Source organism: Prionailurus viverrinus, chromosome C2 (assembly GCF_022837055.1).
Source record: "Prionailurus viverrinus isolate Anna chromosome C2, UM_Priviv_1.0, whole genome shotgun sequence".
Lineage (NCBI taxonomy): Eukaryota > Metazoa > Chordata > Mammalia > Carnivora > Felidae > Prionailurus > Prionailurus viverrinus.
Window position 1 is genome coordinate 16,228,676 of NC_062569.1, and position 19,735 is coordinate 16,248,410.

Sequence of the window (19,735 nt, forward strand, 5' to 3'; positions counted from 1 at the left end):
TTTGGTCCCAATATTAGACTGTACTGTGCTTCCCTGCCCCTTTGGCCCAGATCACTGTCAGATGCCTATAACTTATTTCTTTGTGGTTTTAGCTAGAACTTCTGGTCTTCAAAGAACAAAATTTTAATTCTGTTTGCTGGACATTGGGACCTATTTTAGTCTCAATTATTGATAAATACTCCTGTCAACTTCTCAATTATAAACCAGAGGCATTATTCACTTCTTCTTCATTGATGAATTTTCATACCAAGCTGATGAAGGGCACTATTTTTAGAATGAGTTCCTCCAGATTTCACCCAAACATCTGCAAAGAGGATAGCATGAAATTGAGCATCTCCATTCCCGAGCATACGCAAGGTCGCAAAAACACAACACAGTTTCCCAAGTAAATATTAGCAGCCTGAGAATTACCAAGATGATAATGTTACTCCAAAAACTGTCTCTTGTCTATCAATATGGGTTGCTGAGGTTGTTCCCTTGGTATGTGCACATCCACTCTGCAACCTGCCTTCTTTGGCATTCTTGGTATGTGTTTTCCGTGGGGAAAAAGATTAGCGGAAAGCCTCCTCTTGTATTTTCTCTGTTGTCATTTCCTCTTGATGTTACTTTCCCTCCTTATTTCTCTACAACTTCTCTCTGTAACTAATAAAACTTTCAAATGGCAACATCATATTTCTTGCCTTTGTATTTGTATTTCAGGCTCTTAGTCTAGAAAGTAAAGATTGGTTTATATTTCTCTTTAGAAAAAAAAAGAAGAAAGAAAAATGTAGTCACTTTCACTTATATGACTTTAGAAAGTATTTCTTTCCCAGAAGCCCTTAATACAAAAGAAACTCCTCCCCTTAGTGAAAGTCTCCCCAGGAGGGAATGTAATCAGCCACATTTAGTGCCTGGAGGCAGAAAGATCAGGCAGTCATCGAGTACCTCTTGCTGGGAGAATCTGGGAAATAAAGGCCACTTACACATATTTGGTTAATTAAAAAGTTAGTGTTGTATGTTACTGAATCTATAAGACTATTTCTTTTCTTTCTCTGTGTTTTGAATATACTGAAATTTTGAACATATTGCATTTTGAATATACTGAAATTTTGAAAGCTCTTCTGCTGAATTTTCATGATTCAATGTTTTACAAAAGCAATAGTATAAAACTTCTTTTAAACATCCCCAACTGAACCCTAATGCTATTTCCCCCTGTGAAGTAAGACTGTAAGAATGTGTAATTCAGGTTTTACAGGGCATACTGTTACTAGGAAAAACAATATAAGTCAGCTTCTCATTAAGGTGATATACATCCCGCATTATGACTTCTAATTATCGACATTGACTCCAACTATGACTCATCATTCCCATGAGTTTTAGGACAAGAAAGTACAAAAGCCAAGGAGAAGAATTTTGTAATCAGTATTTGGGCAATAGAGGATTGGCCCATTCTATCAGGATTGGAGAAATTCCTGACACCTTCTCTGCCTTTTTTATGGGAAATAATACACCGCCTTATTGTCAAAGCCAGTTTAGTAGGGAACTCTGGTTACTTGTAACAAATAGCATCTTGATATATAACACAGTGCCCTTAGTTAAAAGGAACAGAATCCAACTCTGGGTCACTTAGCCAAGAGAAGACATATTAGACAGATACCTGAGGGATCACAGGACTGATTAAAGTCTGAGAGAACAGACTTAGAAACTAGCAGAAATCTAGGAGGTAAGAGAGAGCCATGATTTAGAAAGCTATAAGAGTGCCATAACAGACTTTATAGTCTCAGATGGCTCCCTCCTCATGCTTGTTTCCTTTACCCAAGATTTACTATCTGGTTGGCCATGCTTAGATCACATTGTCCCACTGGGGTATGCAGACAGCACGAAGGAATGGGAAGATTGGCTCCCTTGATTTTCATATTGGGAAAAGAGCAACCTCAATCCAAGAAGATGTAAGACAGGTAAACTCCAAAAGGAACTGGAATATTAAGAGAAATGGGATGGATTCTGGGCAAGTTAAAATGACAAATGATCTAGCAAAAGGGCATGAGCTTTGAAGTTAGACCTTGAGCAAATTACATCCTCTCTTCAAATTTCAGTTTTAAAATCTAGAAGATGATAATGAGTATGGTGATGAATATAATATCTGCTCTGTAGATTTCTTCCAAAGAACAAACAATGTGTACAAAATCGCTAGTGTAAAAACCATGACAAAGTAGCTATGGACCCTCAGCAGCAGTAGCAGCATTGTTCTCGGTTCTTCTAGAAGACATGGCTGACATCTGCCAGAACACCCTCTTCCCTAATTATAGGATTGTTCTTTTTTTTTTTTTTCAAAAAAAATTTTTTTTAACGTTTATTTATTCTTGAGACAGAGAGAGACAGAGAATGAACGGGAGGGGCAGAGAGAGAGGGAGACACAGAATCCGAAACAGGCTCCAGGCTCTGAGAGGTCAGCACAGAGCCCGACGCAGGGCTCGAACTCACGGACCGTGAGATCATGACCTGAGCCGAAGTCGGATGCTTAACCGACCAAGCCACCCAGACGCCCCTATAGGGTTGTTCTTTTAAAACTCAGGGCATTGGGGCACCCGGATGGCTGAGTCGGTTAAGTGCCCAACTCTTGGTTTTGGCTCAGGTCATGATCTTGTGGTTTCGTGGGTTCGCCCCACATCAGGTTCTGCACTGGCAGTACGAAGCATGCTTAGGATTCTCTCTCCATCTCTCGCTGCCCCTCCCCCACTTGCACTGTCTCTGCCTCTCTCAAATTAAATTCATGAACTTAAAAAAGAATTAAAAAAGAAAAGCCTCAGGACTCCAATAGCAACATTCTAGACGATGCTCTGGGCAATAAACCAGTCAAAAGACCTAATCCCAATATTCAATCTAAGAAGGAGAAACCCACTTATGCTTGGGAATCAAGTACCAAATACACTCTGGGTATCTCCCTACTGAAGTGAAGGAACATCTGTCTGGTGGCCCTCAGGAAAAGTGGTAGTATAATTGATGAGACAGGGCAAGGCCTTGGAGCTCGAATTCAATCATCATCTCAATCAATTCCAACCCTCAAGAATGGCTTCTTTCTCCTTCACATGAGACCTGGGACCCTCAGAGCTATGGCGATTTCACTTGGAAGGCAGTAGCTTCTTCCCTAACTCTACCCACTGAGGGGCTCCAGGCGGATTTCTGGGCTCTCACTGGCACGCAGATGGCTCAGGAGCTGGGGGAAGTGGAACTTCAGAAGGCATTGGCACCAACCCAGAGTTTCTAACAGACAACACAACCTCATAGGATATTAAGGTTAATGGCTTAGTGGTGCTTGGCTGAAATCCATTAACCATTTGTAATCTGTAGGGAAACTCCTAGGTGTTTAGCCTCCAAACAACATGGTAGTTAAAGGCCTAGATTTCAGAGTCAGAAGTCTAGGTTCTAATTTAGTTCCATTCATCTTACTAACAGAAATCACTAACCTTCTAGCAAAAATCTATTTGGCATTAGGGCATAAGGGAAGTGGCTGCCCCGCAAAGGACTACATTTCCCAGAGGCTCTTGCAACTTAGGTAAGGTCATCTGATTAGTTCTCACCAATGACATGCAGCAGCCTAAGAATGTTCAGAAGCAAGTTGCCTTCTTCATACTCTCTTCCTCATCAGCATCTGGGAGGGAGGAATCAAGATCCTAATTGGTGGCAGAGCCATGAGATAAAAGGAACAGGGATCACTATATGGAGCTATACCTTCCTCTAATTACAGATATCGGCTCTGGGCTGTGATGTTGAAGCCATCATTCACTTAGGGGTTATTTCTTACCACTTCCTACCCTACCCTAATTAATGCATAAGTGCTATGCAAACATTTATTAAACACATGAACATCTCTCCCAGTTTATTTTTTCTATGCATAGAATGGTTTTCTGTACTGCTTTGCTTTTTATACTCACAGTACGTTTGCCCTGTTTCTATACTCTTTAACAGAATTTAGTGATTCTAGAACCTTATGAATGGATATTCCATAATTCATTTGACCATTTACTTATTGGAAGAAATTTACATTTTTTTCTCATCTTTCACCTTTTAAATTTAGTTATTCATTGAAAATGAATCTGACTCTGATATATTTTCTAATTATGTCCTGGTGACCTTATGTCTTTTAACATACAATCTTGTTTTGTACAATGGCTGTGAAAATGTTCATATCTTCTTCCAAGTGTTGAGATGAAGTTAACTCCCTACAAGACCAGTAAGATAGTAAGCCTATTTTCCTCATACACCTTCTCTCTTAATTATATAGCACATACATGCACACACATGCATGAAGTGGGGGGAGAGGAGCAAAGGGAGAGGGAGGAAAGAATCCCAAGCAGACTCTTCTCTGACAGTGCAGATCTCACGAACCATGAGATCATGACCTGAGCCAAAATCTAGAGTCGGACGTTCAACTGACTGAGCCACTCAGGCACCCCCTCCTCTCTCACGCTGCAGCAGCAGTGTTCACTTCTGCTAAAGTGTCTACTGTGATGATGTCTAATACAAGGTATTGTTTTTTTATTGTTTTTAGAAGAGTTAGTAGTTGCCTCCTATTTGAGGTTCTAGCAGTAACCAAATCATCAGTCATGAGGGATTGCTCCTGACATTAACTGATTTCATAGCAGGCTTATCTCCTATATCTCAAATTTAAAAAAAAAAAAAAACTAAACTAAAATTATTAACGTTAATTGATTTTCAAAACCCCTGCCACCAGAAAAAGAACCTGTTAGCTGAGTCCTGGGATTCACTGTGTTACAAGAAACATATTACATTCATGGCAAGTAGTTGATAAACTACGTAAAGTCTCTTCCTGTTTTAGAAATGTATCTCCTCTGTCTTGGACCCTTAGATTTGGATATTTATTGACCAAGAGGAAAAATAGCTAAAATAATCATGCAGGACTTTGTATCTCAAACCCCTCCCTCACACTCATGGTCCCTCCAAGCTTTGTTGTCAAAGCACACCTTAGCATCTCATGATTTAGTACAATTGAAAAATTAAAATGAAAGAATAAAACAGATTCTGAAACTGGAATTAGAAATATAGTCTTGAGAATGCTGGCTTTATGCTTCTCACTTCCTAGCTATCATAGATGGAGGAAAAAAATATATATTTCATCTTTATTGCTTGGGGAAGAAAAGGGAAGGTGCTGGAAATCATGCTGGAAAAAAAAAGAGAGAGAGAAACTTATGTCTGAGATTTTTTTTCTTCTTCTTGCCTTTGTATTTACATTTCCTGCTTATTTGCTAGACATTTTCTTAGTAATCCTGCAACAATGGCCAGTGTGTTTGGGTGTACCACAGTGTGGTTTCAGTATTTGAGCAATCTGTTCACTTGTGTCTCTTCCACACTAAACCTCATCAAGTAAAGAACAAAAAGCAGCCCTCATGGAGGATTCAGAAAGTGGAGAGAGAGAGAGAGAGAGAGCATCTGTTAAGCTACCTTTTCTACGTGACTAGCTGCACCAACCCAGACCATGCTCCACATAGTCCTATCAGATACATGCACATACATCAAGGAGTTTGTAAACCAAACTTAGTTTCTGACAATCAAGAATGATGTTTGGCTCTAGGGACTCAAGAGGGAAGTTAGGCCCGATGTATAGAATGTATAAATTTTAAACGAACTCGCCTCCATCAGTTCACAAACTATGCAAGAACTTCTTTGATCAGTAAGCAAAACTGTATCTAGAGACCCTGCCACAGACATTTCATGCTATTGAGGCTTTATGAGCTCACCAAATGGACCATGAAAAACCATAAGAACTGTGAATCCACTTATTACAGCAAGTGAGGAAGAACACTTTGTGATGTTGCTGCCATTATTTTTCCATCTTACCTAATATGCAACATTTGGGAAACCCCAATGTTACAACAGGCTCATTCCATAATTATGGATAATCCAGCAAATTGTTGTGGATATTTTTCTGACCCTCTGAAAAGGCACTAAGAGACCTCAATGTTTTTTTTCCAACTAGGGAAGCAGATTAAGCAAATGGCTTCAGACTAATTTTATTGATGAAACCAGAGAATGGGACATCGGGGCACAGTATTTTTTCCCCAAAAGGTAACTTCCAAGCTGAGAGGTCACCACTCTGATTGCACTTCAAAATTCTTACACGATTTAGTGACAAATAATATAAATTAAACCAAAGCAAGTGGTAGATTTATTTACTCTTTTCTGTTTATACCATTGTCAATCTTCTTCCTCTTTCTCGTTTAACTTATTGTCTGAAGAAATTTTTAAGTGGTATGAGAGACAGTAACTTGTTAATTGGGAAGTTGAAAAAAGCAGAGAACTAATTAAAAATCAGTCATCTGGGAAGGTCTCAGCGACATGGTAACTTATGAGCTGATGTCTACATGATAAGAAGGAGCCAGCCAGCCATGTGTCTAGAATATTCAGCAGCCAATTCCAAGGCAGAGCTTGGAATGTTTAAGGTACAGAACAAAGGCCTCTGTGGCTGTAGCATGGTAAGCAAGAGGACAGCAATGAGGAGATAGTGGTCTGGGACATTCAGGACGTGGTCAGGAGCTCAGCCTTTATTTTGAGTACAATTGGCTACCTACCTGGAGCATTTTAAAAGAGATAGTGGAGGCGCCTGGGTGGCTCAGTCGGTTGGGCATCCAACTTCGGCTCAGGTCATGATCTCACCATTTCCTGACTTTGAGCCCCGTATTGGGCTCTGTGCTGACAGCTCAGAGCCTGGAGCCTGCCTCAGATTCTGTCTCCCTCTCTTTCTGCTCCTCCCCCATTCTCACTCTGTCTCTCTCTACAAAATAAACATTTAAAAAAATTAATAAATAAAAGAAATAGTGACCTGATCTATTTTCCATTTTAAAAGATTACTGTTGCATTGAGAATTGATTACAGAGAAAGAACAGTCCTATGAAAGCCAGGCAGGAAGCCACTGCAGCAGGTGAAGAAAGAGCTAATGGTAGCCTGTAATAGAGTGGTAACTGTGGAAATAGGGCTAAGTGAATGGATTTTAGATACACTTTGGAGGCAGAGGAAAAGGGAACTGTTTAGAATTGGTTATGAGTGTGGGGTACCTGGGTGGCTCAGTGGTTAAGCATTCCACTTTTAATTTGGGCTCAGGTCGTGATCTCACCATTTGTGAGTTTGAGCCCTGTGTCGAACTCTGCACTGACAGTGCAGAGCCTGCTTGGGATTCTCTCTCTCCCTCTCTCTCTTCCCCTCCCCTGTTCACACTCTCTCTCTCTGAAAATAAATCAATTAAAAAAAAACAAGAATTGGATGGGGCACCTGGGTGTCTCAGTTGGTTGGGCATCTGACTTCGTCTCAGGTCATGATCTCGTGTTCCATGAGTTCGAGCCCCTCATCAGGCTCTGTGTTGACAGCTCAGAGCCTGGAGCCTGCTTCGGATTCTGTGTCTCCTTCTCTCTCTGCCCCTCCCTGTTCGCACCCTGTCCCTCTCTCTTTCTCTCTTTCTCAAAACATAAACAAACATAAAAAAAAAATTAAAAAAAAAAAAAAGAATCGGTTATGGGTATGAGAGAATGGAAGTAATAAGGAATGACTCCTTGGGTTCAGACTGTAGAATATAAGCAGATTGTGATTCTCTACACTGAGACAGAGGATCAGATGGATGAGAGGAGAAAAGAAATTCCATCAAATGTTCTGATTTAGTCATGTTAAATTTTAAGGGCTTATTAGAAAATAAAGGTATGCAATAGGTAGTTGAAAAATGAATCTGGCTACATGTATAGCATATACAGATTTAAAGAAATAAGATTTAATGAGGCCACCTAAGAATAGAGACCAAGAAGGGGTGCCTGGGTGGCACAGTCGGTTAAGCGTCCAACTTCATCCAGGTCACGATCTTGCGGTCCGTGAGTTCGAGCCCCGCGTCAGGCTCTGGGCTGATGGCTCGGAGCCTGGAGCCTGTTTCCGATTCTGTGTCTCCCTCTCTCTCTGCCCCTCCCCTGTTCATGCTCTGTCTCTCTCTGTCCCAAAAATAAATAAAAACGTTGAAAAAAATTTTAAAAAAAGAATAGAGACCAAGAAGACTAGAGAACCTACAAGTACTGTGGGCCATTCCAAAAGAAAAGAATGAAAGAAAAATCGAGACAGAAAAGGAAATTCAGTATGGAGGCCACAGGAGTAGAGAAATAACCAGTGTTAGTGTCATATAAACCAAGAGAACAAAGTGTGTCGGGAAGGCAGAGACAACCGTGTCCAAATCCACTGGAAGGTTGGGTCCAGAGAGCAAATGCCCACTGAATTTGGCAATACAAAAGTAATCACGACCTTCACAAAAGCAGCTTCAGAGGACCGATAAGAAAGAAGTCAACTGAAGTCAGGTAAAGAGGCTGGCGTGGGAGGAAAGGAAAGTGATGGCAATACTGACTCAGTAAGTTTTTCTATGAAAGAGCACAAAAAGGGAGAGGTGGATAGAGGAAGATGTAGTCTACAGGTGTCTTTATCATTGAAATTAGTCTGAGATGGGACAGCATGTTTGTATACCAATAGGAAGAATTCATTACAGCTGGAAACACTGGTCATGAAGGGGACAGGAGAGTATAGCTGAGAAAGAGACTCTTCAAGAACATGAAATGAAACCCAAAGTACTCTGGAAGAGCTGCCCTTTGAGAAGATCAGGGACTTTTATCTTCTGTAACAGGAGGAAGAGAACTCAAGCCACGATTCCAGAGATGTGTAATATCAGCAGAGTGATTCAGCCTATGAAATGGGATGCTCTGAGGTATTGTTGTGGGGGATCAAAGAATTTGCCACTGGGATTCAGAGGCTTTGCTCAGTGTCCAGCAGACCCGACTTTTCACAGCATTTCTGAACACTATCGTACTTCTCCAAGTCTCCACTCTCTACTCCAATTTCTCATCGCCTTCAAAAGTGTAATTCAACATCCCTCTTTAAGAAGCAGCTTCAGGTACGTGAATTTCTTCTTTCTCTGAATTCTAAAAGTTCCATACAGTCTACATCTGGTACTTTATTATGTACTATTTTGGTCTCTAAATGCTTCTTACCTTAAGTCTTTTTTGCACCATGGGATCAGAGTTCCATAAGACCATGATTACAGTTGGGTTTTTTGTTTGTTTGTTTTGTTTTTGTTTTGTTTTCTACATATCTGATCTCTCATGATGCCTAAATGCAGGCAAGGATGCTGTCTTGTCTGAAAACTACCTGATTGCTCGTGAACTGTAGCAAAGGTAAACAGACGGATCAGGACAGGAATTATAGAACAAACAGTCTTTCCAATGAATATTCATCGTCACCACATCATTAACCCCAAACTCCAGTTAATTTAGGGTGAATTAATTCTGCAGGGATGTATGGTATAAATAACAGGATGCCACAACCACTTCCACTGCTAGTTCTTTGAATACATCTGGCCAAGGCCAATTCTGCCAGAGAACCCTGAGATGGGACTGTTCATTCTAAAACCATCAGTCATTTATTGAGGAAAGATTCTAACATTCATCACTGAAGGTCATGGCTCTTAACTTAAGTTTTAAAGTAGGACCTATCACCCTTATTCAATCCAGATAATAGACAGAATTGGCTAGTATATACATGCCCGTATCTCGTAGTTCCCGTATTTCTAAGTGAAGAGCTCTCTGATTAAAAAATTATTTTTTTAAAAAAGGACTATACCTAATTGTCATTTCCAATAAAGGAAATATAATTTATTTTCTCAAGATCCTTAAATATATTGCTATTAAATTATGAATGTTCCCTTATATAGTTTGAATAATATGCATCATCATGAAGTTGAGATGTACTAAAAACTACATCTCCTTATGTCATCTCCAAGCTCTCCTTCATGACTGGTCATTTTCAGTTGGATTTAGAGCATGTCAGTGTCACCCAGATCTATGGCAGTGCTGGGGATGATTTGCTATAGGAAATCAGTGGGGTATTCATTTGGTGATGGCTCCAGTAATGACAGAATCAAGAAAGATGGAGGGGGTCAATTCTTACTAGTTAACTCCAAATCTGTTGTCCCTAAAAACAAAGAATAACAATTCAAAATAAACAAAAAGCTGATGTATCAGTGAATCACCAGCTGGATTACATTTTGCTTATTATAGCATGAAATGACAGCCAGAGTTCCAGTCCCTGATTTCTTTTCAACCTACCCACCACTTTGTTCCTTTCTCTTAAATGTGCTGGTTGGACTCTTTCAGTTGTCTGTGTTTAAAGATCAAACTCTCAAAGTTATGAATGACTGACCAATATATACTAGATGCATTTGGCCCATCCACAGGATGGGTTGGGACAAGAAAATGGTAAGAAGCACTGGCAAAGAGACAAAGTGATGTGGCAGTCATTCAGAAGTCATAGAAAACACAAAGGCTATCACACAGAAAGTTCTACAGAACATAAAGGTCACAGGGGAAATGCTATTGTTCCTTGTAGTGATTTTTACTGTTTTACTAATTTTTCATCACTGAGGGGTATTACTTCATATGAAAGAAATATAATTAACTTTTAAGCCCTGCTAAAGGTTTATTTAATGTTCTTGAAGCTATCTTAAAAATGTCTTCTTGTTTCTCCTTAAATTAATTCTTACCTCTGCCTTACCTTTCTTCCTATTCCCTAACCACAGTTCTACCCAATCCCTCTCAAATCAACTGGAAAAAAAAAAATCAGAAATTTCCTCTTCAGGGAAATCTACTCCACAAGAAACGATAAAATTTTGTGCCATTTGGAGTTTACGATTAATTATTTTGTTCTCTGAAAACAGATTGGAGCTGTCTAAAGAGTCTATCTAGGAAAGAAAATTTCCTTTTCTTTGAACTTCTTTTTAGATGTGAACATGAGAAAGGTTACCTTTAATGCAATTTATAAGCAGTCATTTCACTGAAGGTGCGGGAGTACATTTCTAAATTGGTTTAGGATCATTGCATCTTATATCTGCTCTAATTCCCTGAGAGACACAATTTCCAATTAACATTGGAAAGCTTGACAAATAGAAAAGGAACATTCTTTCCCGTGGTGAGCAACACCTTTCCAATGCTATTCCTTGGCCTTAGGTGACCTCTCTGCCCTAGTCCGTCTTTCTGTGTGAGCTTTAGTTGATCTACCCTTCTAGAGTCAGGCTTCCTGGGGAACCTCCCCAGACCCATTCATGCAGGGTTAATGACCCTCTCTTTTGTGTTGTTGGTGGACTTGATACACATCTGTGTGAGTTGCCCTTACCACTTGCAGTGTCATTATTACTTTGCGTATTGAAACTCCCACTATACCATGAGGACCCTGAGAACAGGGATTGTCTTTTACTTCTTTTCATAGTCTCATTGCACACAGCAGGTGTTTAACAAATATCTGATGAATGAATGATTCTCCCCTCTGTTAAAAACTATGTGATCCTGGATGAGTTATGCAGTCAGTCCCTCTGTGCCTCAGTTTCCTCATATGTGGCTAATGACATAAATCTTTTTGAATTGTGGACAGGATTAGAGACACTGCAAAATGCTTATCAGCATGCCAGGCCCTTTCGAGGAGCTTGTGGCAGAATGCGGATTACCTCCTCCCAAACCATGCCTCTTGCTAATAAATGCTAGATGTTGCTTTGGTAGGGGGCAGGGTTTTGAGAAGGTGAACCCATCCCTCAAACTCAGATAGGGAACTGTTTTGACAATGACAGATTTAGGGGCGGGCCTAACACTTGGTCCTACTTCATACAACTGAAGGGGATTCTCTTGGGGGGTTTTTGGATTTTCCTCTTTGATAAAAACAGAGTCAGAAGGAAAATGACTATCCCCTTTCCCTTCCATGGACCTTGTTCTATGAGGTGTGACCTCCATCTTATTACCATAAGGGGAAATTTAAGAGAATTACAGAGAAGCCAACTCAAGGAACTTGACATATTTGAGTTGCTATATTAACAACCCTGAAATCACCTCTCTGTAGACATTTTAGCATGTGAGAAAATAAATGTCCCATTGTCAAGCCACTTTAATTGACTATTCTGTCACTTGAAGGGAAAAAAAATCCTAAATAATAGGATGCTTAACAAATGCTAGCTATTCATTATTATTACTAATCACTTCAGCCAGTACTAATGCTCTCTGAACAATTTCTGTTACAACAAGGAAGTAGGTCCTTGATGGAAATTCTACCATACTTTCCCTACTGTTATTCACAAAATAGGAATTCCATAAGCTAACACTTTCTTGTCTATTTGGAAAATAAGCTAAAGGTACCAGGTACTCACTGCCCCACTCACTTCCTTACTATCTCTCTAAAACCCCATGGAAACATAGTGCGAATAAAGATTGGTATGGCTTGCAAAATCTTTCAATATTTCATTGACTTTATAGGACCTGGTAGAAAACAGGTAGGTTATGCTTGTGTCAAGCCTCACTCAGAGAACTGAACTCTGACTGAATCAATTCAGTCAACAAAGTCTACTTTATACTCCCAAGTAAGCTGTACCCTGTCTACCTACCCTAAATCTCAGCACCTTAACAGCCCACAGTAAACAGTTGATTAGCAATACAAACAGGGTGGGTTGATGTCTGCTTTGGGAGAGACTGTCTTAAGTTCTCATATTCTTCTTTATTTTTTTTTTAATTTTTAATGTTTATTTATTTTTGACAGAGAACGAGAGACAGAGCATGAGTGGGGGAGGGGCAGAGAGAGAGGGAGACCCAGAATTCGAAGCAGGCTCCAGGCTCTGAGCTGTCAGCACAGAGCCCAATGCAGGGCCTGAACTCACAGACTGCGAGATCATTACCTGAGCCGAAGTCGGACACTCAACCGACTGAGCCACCCAGGTGCCCCTCATATTCTTCTTTAAATATATTGGCATCTCTTGTTCTAGAACACTCTGAATAGGTTGTCAATGTTATCTACAATGTTACTTCACTTCCTCTTCACTACAACACCCACAACAGTACATCAAAGACCTCCAACAGAAATATACATACATATATAATTGGTATATATTATGTACGTTACATATATAATTGCTGTACATGTTGGACGTCTTTATCTTGATGGATAACAAAAAATGAAGATTTTTGAGAGGGGAATGGTATTCTCTACCACACACATACCTTAGAGATTAGTCATCCCAACAGAAAATAAATGGCACACTCAGAACTAGACACAAGATGTGATACTTTGTGGGGGATTCAGAAGAGGCTATGACAAAGGTGTAAGAGTAGGGTAATACCAAGGAATACGGCAGCAACTGGAATCAGTAACAGCCAAATCGTTACCACCCAAAGACAGATGGAAATGGGGGAAGAGTTCAATCCTCTTCAATACAGTAGAGAAAGCCGCCCTTGGAGTGACCTTCAGTGGATGGACACAGCCAGCTCAAAGAAATTTTTCGGGGAAGGATGTGATACCTGGACTTCTCTTTCTCTTCTCTAATCTTGGGCTAAGCCTCCCCATTGACTAGAGCCAATCGGAATCCAGAGGATCTGGGGACCCTGTGATGAAATCTATACCTATCAGCCTGTGGGACAGAGAAAGAGGGAGAAGAGTGGATAACAGACCTGAAGAGGCATAGCCCAGGTCCAAAGCAGGGTTACCGTGAAAAGAAAAGGACTGGCTCAGAGCTGCTGAACCTTGGGAAATATATTTCATTGTGCAAATCCTGGCAAGGTCTAAGGGCAGGGAGAGAAAAGGAAAACAAAATCAAAACCCTCTCACCTTTCACTCATACTTGCTTGAATATCAGGTCTCCAGATTTTTAAACATTAAAAGAAATCTGGATTTGAGTGAAAGATGCTGAGCAAAACACAATCAGAGACAGAAAATTTGAAGGACAATTAGACGCCGATTTCTCTCGCTCTCTTTCTGCGGCAGCTGCAGCAACTTTGAAAAAGATATTCCTTGATTTAAGCTGTGGAGACATTTTAAACCACTCCATCTTAACTTATCCTCCACTAGATATTGACCTGGCTGTTCGCAGAGCAATGCCATCACGTTATAGAAAATCCACTTCTATGTATGTGAAGAGGGCATTATTCATTTCTGCCTCTGCTTATTTATCTACCTATCGAAGTTTTTTAGTAACTTCTTATAGAGAAAGTTGTTAATTTAGTTTTCCCCAGCATATGCCACGGAGTATCAGTGAGCTTTAGCACTTAAATTGTTCAATTATCTTTTGCATATTCTTAATTAATTTGTACTTAGTCAAGTAAAAACAAATTTTCTTTTCTACAAAAATTGGGACATGACATATGTCATGAAAAAGCTCCAATCCGTCTCCTAACACCAAATATCCCAGTCTGTGGCATACCTCTTTCCAGACCATTTGCCCATGGTTTTGAATATACATCTATAAGTACGGAAATTATGTAGTATTACAGAGAGTTGTACTATATACATAATTTTGCAACTTCTTTTTTTTCTTTCAATAACGTATACTGGCTACATATTGATGCTACTTTACATAGATTTAGTACATTCCTTTTAGTATTAACAAATTTACCACAGTTAATTTACGCATACAACCATTGATGAGTATTTAAATTAATTTGGGGGAGGGTATACAAACAAACTACAATGACTATTTTTACACATGTCTTCTTGAGTATAAGTGCATTCATTTTTATAAGGCAATTAGAAAGGCATAAGATTGCCCATCCACAGATAGGAGGGGTAAATATTCTCTGAAGAGGGCTACACCAATTCCTTACACCTCCAAATAAACTTACGTAGCTCCTCACAAAGGGTGGAGTCTAATTTCCCATCTCCTTGAAAATGAGCAGATCTTACTTATTTACTTGAAAGTAGTAGAAAGAAGAAAGTTCAAGTAGAAGTTCTTGAACTTCTGAGGCCAGGTCATAAGAAGCCTTGCAGTTTCTTCCTGAGGGAAGCCAGTCACTATGTCAGAAAGTATGGCTACCCTGAAACTACCATGCTGTGAGGAAGCTCAAGTTAATCATTTGGAAATGTCCTATGGAGAGAGAGAGAGAGAGAGAGAGAGAGGGAGGGAGGGAGGGAGAGGGATCAGTCAACTCACAACCATTCCAGATATTTAACCTGAGACACCATCCATGCTATGAGTGAAAGAGCCAACTTGAATGTCCAGCCCAGGTGAGTTTTTGTGTAACTATAACCCTAGCTGTCATCTGACCATAACCACGTGAAAGACCTCAGTGAAAATGACCCAGCTGAGCCCACTCCATCCATTGAGCCATAAGAAATAATGGCAATTTTGGGGGCGCCTGGGTGGCTCAGTTGGTTATGTCTCCGACTTCAGCTCAGGTCATAATCTTGCAGTTCGTGGGTTCAAGCCCTGCATCGGGCTGTGTGCTGACAGCTCAGAGCCTGGAGCCTGCTTCAGATTCTATGTCTCCCTCTCTCTCTGCCCCTCCGCTGCTCATGTTCTGTCTCTCTCAAAAATAAATAAAAACATCAAAAAAAAACCTTAAAAAAAAGAAATAATGGCAATTTTTAACCACTAAATTCTGAGGTTTTTGAAATGTAGCCATAGGGGCGCCTGGGTGGCTCAGTCGGTTAAGCGTCCGACTTCAGCTCAGGTCACGATCTCGCGGTCTGCGAGTTCGAGCCCCGCGTCGGGCTCTGGGCTGACGGCTCAGAGCCTGGAGCCTGCTTCCGATTCTGTGTCTCCCTCTCTCTCTGCCCCTCCCCCGTTCATGCTCTGTCTCTGTCTCAAAAATAAATAAACATTAAAAAAAAATAAAATGTAGCCATAAATAACTGGAATAAAAGGTATGCTAATTTTCATTGTTAATCAGTGCTTCCCAATTGAGCTCCAAGATGGCTACACCTCTCCTACCACTAGTATCTGAAAATTCCTAAGTACCTACAAACCATTGTTTTACACTAAGAAAACTTAAAGGGCATGTTTTTCGGCTGACCTTTTTACTTTAACTCTGAAGCCAAAAAACCCCTTTCATGTTTTCCATTTGTAATAAGGAGATTTTGCTGTCCTCATGCTCCACACTGACAGGATCAGACAGACTCTTCTTCCTTTTCTTAAATAAACTAGTTAGAGATGTTTTTTATACTCAAAACTGTGAAAATAGCTCAAATGGTAATTGCAATGTCTGGTTATCACATGTTTGCAGACCATGATATTTAAAAGCAATGTTTGGGGGCGCCTGGGTGGCGCAGTCGGTTAAGCGTCCAACTTCAGCCAGGTCACGATCTCGCGGTCCGGGAGTTCGAGCCCCACGTCAGGCTCTGGGCTGACAGCTCAGAGCCTGGAGCCTGTTTCCGATTCTGTGTCTCCCTCTCTCTCTGCCCCTCCCCCGTTCATGCTCTGTCTCTCTCTGTCGCAAAAATAAATAAACGTTGAAAAAAAATAATAAATAAATAAATAAAAGCAATGTTTGAAAATGACTCCGGATTGTTTCCTAGTGGTCAGTCCGAGGCTAACCCCAGGTCCACATATTCCTGGAGGGAGCTCATCTCAATGCAGACATGGTTCTAACTATGTAACTCCACTCCTTTCATCTCTCCAATCCAATTAAATACTAGCAACCTGTCCACTGTCAGAAAATGACTGTAGAGAATTGGGTCAATGCACCATTGTGAGAATTTCTTCTGGGCCAATCAGAGGGTCAGTCCAATTATTTTCAGTGATTTGGAGGGTGACAGAAAGTCTATCCTTCAATCCTATCATTTAACTACCGGCGGCTAGACAGTCTCGGGGCTAAGCCTATAGAATAGGGTGTTCCCAGCACGGGCAGAGTATGTATCTATGCCCGGAGAACCTGTCCTTTCTATGTCATCTTCCTTTATGCACCCAGAGAAATCCACCACTCAGCCTCTCCAATCTTTTCTATAAAATAATCCCCCAAATGGCAGTATTTTATTACAAATGTAATGCATGATTGTTTTATAAAGACATACAATGCCGAATTACGTATTTCTCAAATCCTTCCCTGTTGGTCCCCCTTCCTTAATTATAGCACTTTTTTTTCATTTAAATTTTAATTAGTTAACATACAGTGCAATATTGGTTTCAGGCGTAGAATTCAGTGATTTATCATTCACATACAACACTCAGTGCTCAACAGCCAAACAATGGAGCCAGCCCAAAAGTCCATACACCAGATGAATGGATAAAGAAGACGGGGTATATACATACAATAGCACTTTTGACAGCAGGATGTTTTTCTCCCAGAAACACTCCTATGCATTGTTGCATTACTATTCCTTTGTATTATTGTTGTACAAAATGGGATCATAATACTATTTTGCAACCATCATCGTTTACTTAAATCATGTATAATGGACTCTTGCTATAGGTACAACAGTTTCCACCCTCTTTGTCCTTTCTAAACAGCCACACGGGATTCCACTGTCTCCTTTCTTTCTGGTGGGAACTGTGAAGGTTTACTGGAGAAAAGTGGATTCCCACCTTTTTATACCAATATCTTATCTCAAAATAGAATCAGTAAGGGCTAGACAGCAGAGTAGAACAACAAATAATTTGGAAATGGAAAAAAAGAAGCAAAGGCAAAGCAACTGGGGGCATGGACTCTGTGTGCATCCTGTGGTTTTTGACTCAGGTTAGGAAGGAAAAAGAAAGAATGACACTGTCAATGCTGATAATTTCACGTTGGCACCAGCGTGTCTTAGCTGGAACTTGAGAACACTGATAAAAAATTCTTTTCTTTTAGACCATGGCAGGCTGTTATTTATAGGAATATGATGGAATCCCATTAAAACACAGGAATTATTACATGTTCTCTTTCTGATACACACTCTACGTTGAATTAAGTTCTCCAAAACTGAACTAAAAGAATACAAGCAAATCCTTGTTATTAGAAGACCTGCCAGTAAGACATCTATGAGGCTTCACCGACATCACGACTATTAAAAAATACTAACAGGTAAATTCACCATTCATCTTATTAAGTCATCAAAAAAGCCTTTATTCACTTTCTGAAAGACATTTACTTAATACAGCTGGTATTAATAACAGAACGACAAGATGCCATCATGGTTTTGGGCTTGAGAGTCTTTGGACCAGTGAGGAAAGATAGATTTCTAATGGTTGGAATGTTTTAGTTATCATGAGAGAAGCAATAAATTATAAACACAGATTATCTAAGAAGCATCCCATGAGTAAATTTGGGAGCTATTCGGGAATTAGCTTGACTACTTCAGGAAACCAAAAATAATTCAATGACTCTGAAAATATATCTGGCTCCGCAAGTCAAATTAATCCCAACCAAAGCAAAGCAGAAGGATAATAGGAGCTGCAATGTCCCTCAATATGTATTTCCAACAAAAAGCAACACAGTGAAAGCTGACTCAGTCCCTCCAGCACCCATCTAGCAACCTCAACTGTCCAAAAGACAGACAAGAGCCAGAAAAAAAGAAGCTGAAAAAAAAAAAAAAACCACCAACTCTGAGCATCCAAAAGAGCTGCCATAAAATCAAAACATTAAATTCTGTTCAATTTATTCAGGGGGCACCAAAGCCTTCAGGCAAAATTGTGCAATTTGGAGCCAATTTTTAAGAGCTTGCTTATCTGGCTTCTCAATTCATACTAGATTAGAAATGGCAATTAAGAGGCAGTGGAAAAGACTGGCTGCTAATGATAGACAAGCTGACATTAACAAGAAGTATGAGGAAAACAACGACAACAACAAAAATCCATGAAGGAAGACACATTAATTCTAAATCCTATCAGCCTAGGGTTGTTTAGTGCAGGCACAAACAACCTCAGAGATCTCCTAGCATGGAAAAAAGTGTGCTCATATTTCTCGTCACTAGAGTCTGTGTAAGAAGGCTGAAACTTGTAGAACTCATTTTCAAAAGACTTTCACTTAAATATCATACACACACACACATACATATACACACACGCTTGGTGCTAAAGTTTGATTAGGGTACAACTTCATGTGAAATCTCATGGGGTGTTAACTTTCTATAGCTCATGTATTTGAAAAAAGAATGAAGGAGATTTCCATATACTTACAAATTTATTTCACAAATAGACAAGGACCTGGAAATTTAATGAATGAGCACAGCTCAGTCCACTACGTATGAAATTTAATTCTGTCTTATGTGGCCTTTCCAGTGTAATAAGTGAAAGTATTCAAAGAACTGTAGGGCTGGGAGAGCTCTCAGCTTGTGTATTTGTGAAATAAGTTTACACAAAGCAGTTTGGAGATGGGGTAGAATGACAGCAGTCCATAATTGAGTCTATGGGGAAAATACAGGTATTCAGGGTATGCTTTAATGGGTAGTTCTGGAACGCATAAACAGTAAACTCTTGGATTGTCCATGTGGTGATGACACAGACCATAGCTAATTATCATTGTATTCCCAGAACTGAGAACAGTGACTAAAACATAGTAGATGCTCAAAAAAATGTCCAAATCATTTATGAGTCATAAAACAGTACACGGCACTCTGTTCAGGAGAATGGGAGGTGAAAATGATTGCAATGATTGCAATGAAAATAATTGGCTCCACCAATTAATCTGGCAAAGACAGGACTAATTAGGGTTTGAGCAGAAAAGATACCACTGGGATACACTGTACTTCTGGAGGAAGAGAACACTTGGAATGCCTTTCTGGCTCTTTGGAAGAATGCTGGGTAGGAATGCAAAAATACAGAAACAGGAATAAGTATGTGGTGTCAGGAGAATAAGACATCAAGCTAAAATGATGCAGAAGGGTGATGCTGGAGCCTAGTGGAAGTCCTATTGAAAAAAAAAAGCTAGGGCTGTGCATGCATGAGCATGCATGTACACTCACCCAGGTGGAAGTGGGCAGGGCTTGACTGACAGTCGAGAGAGTT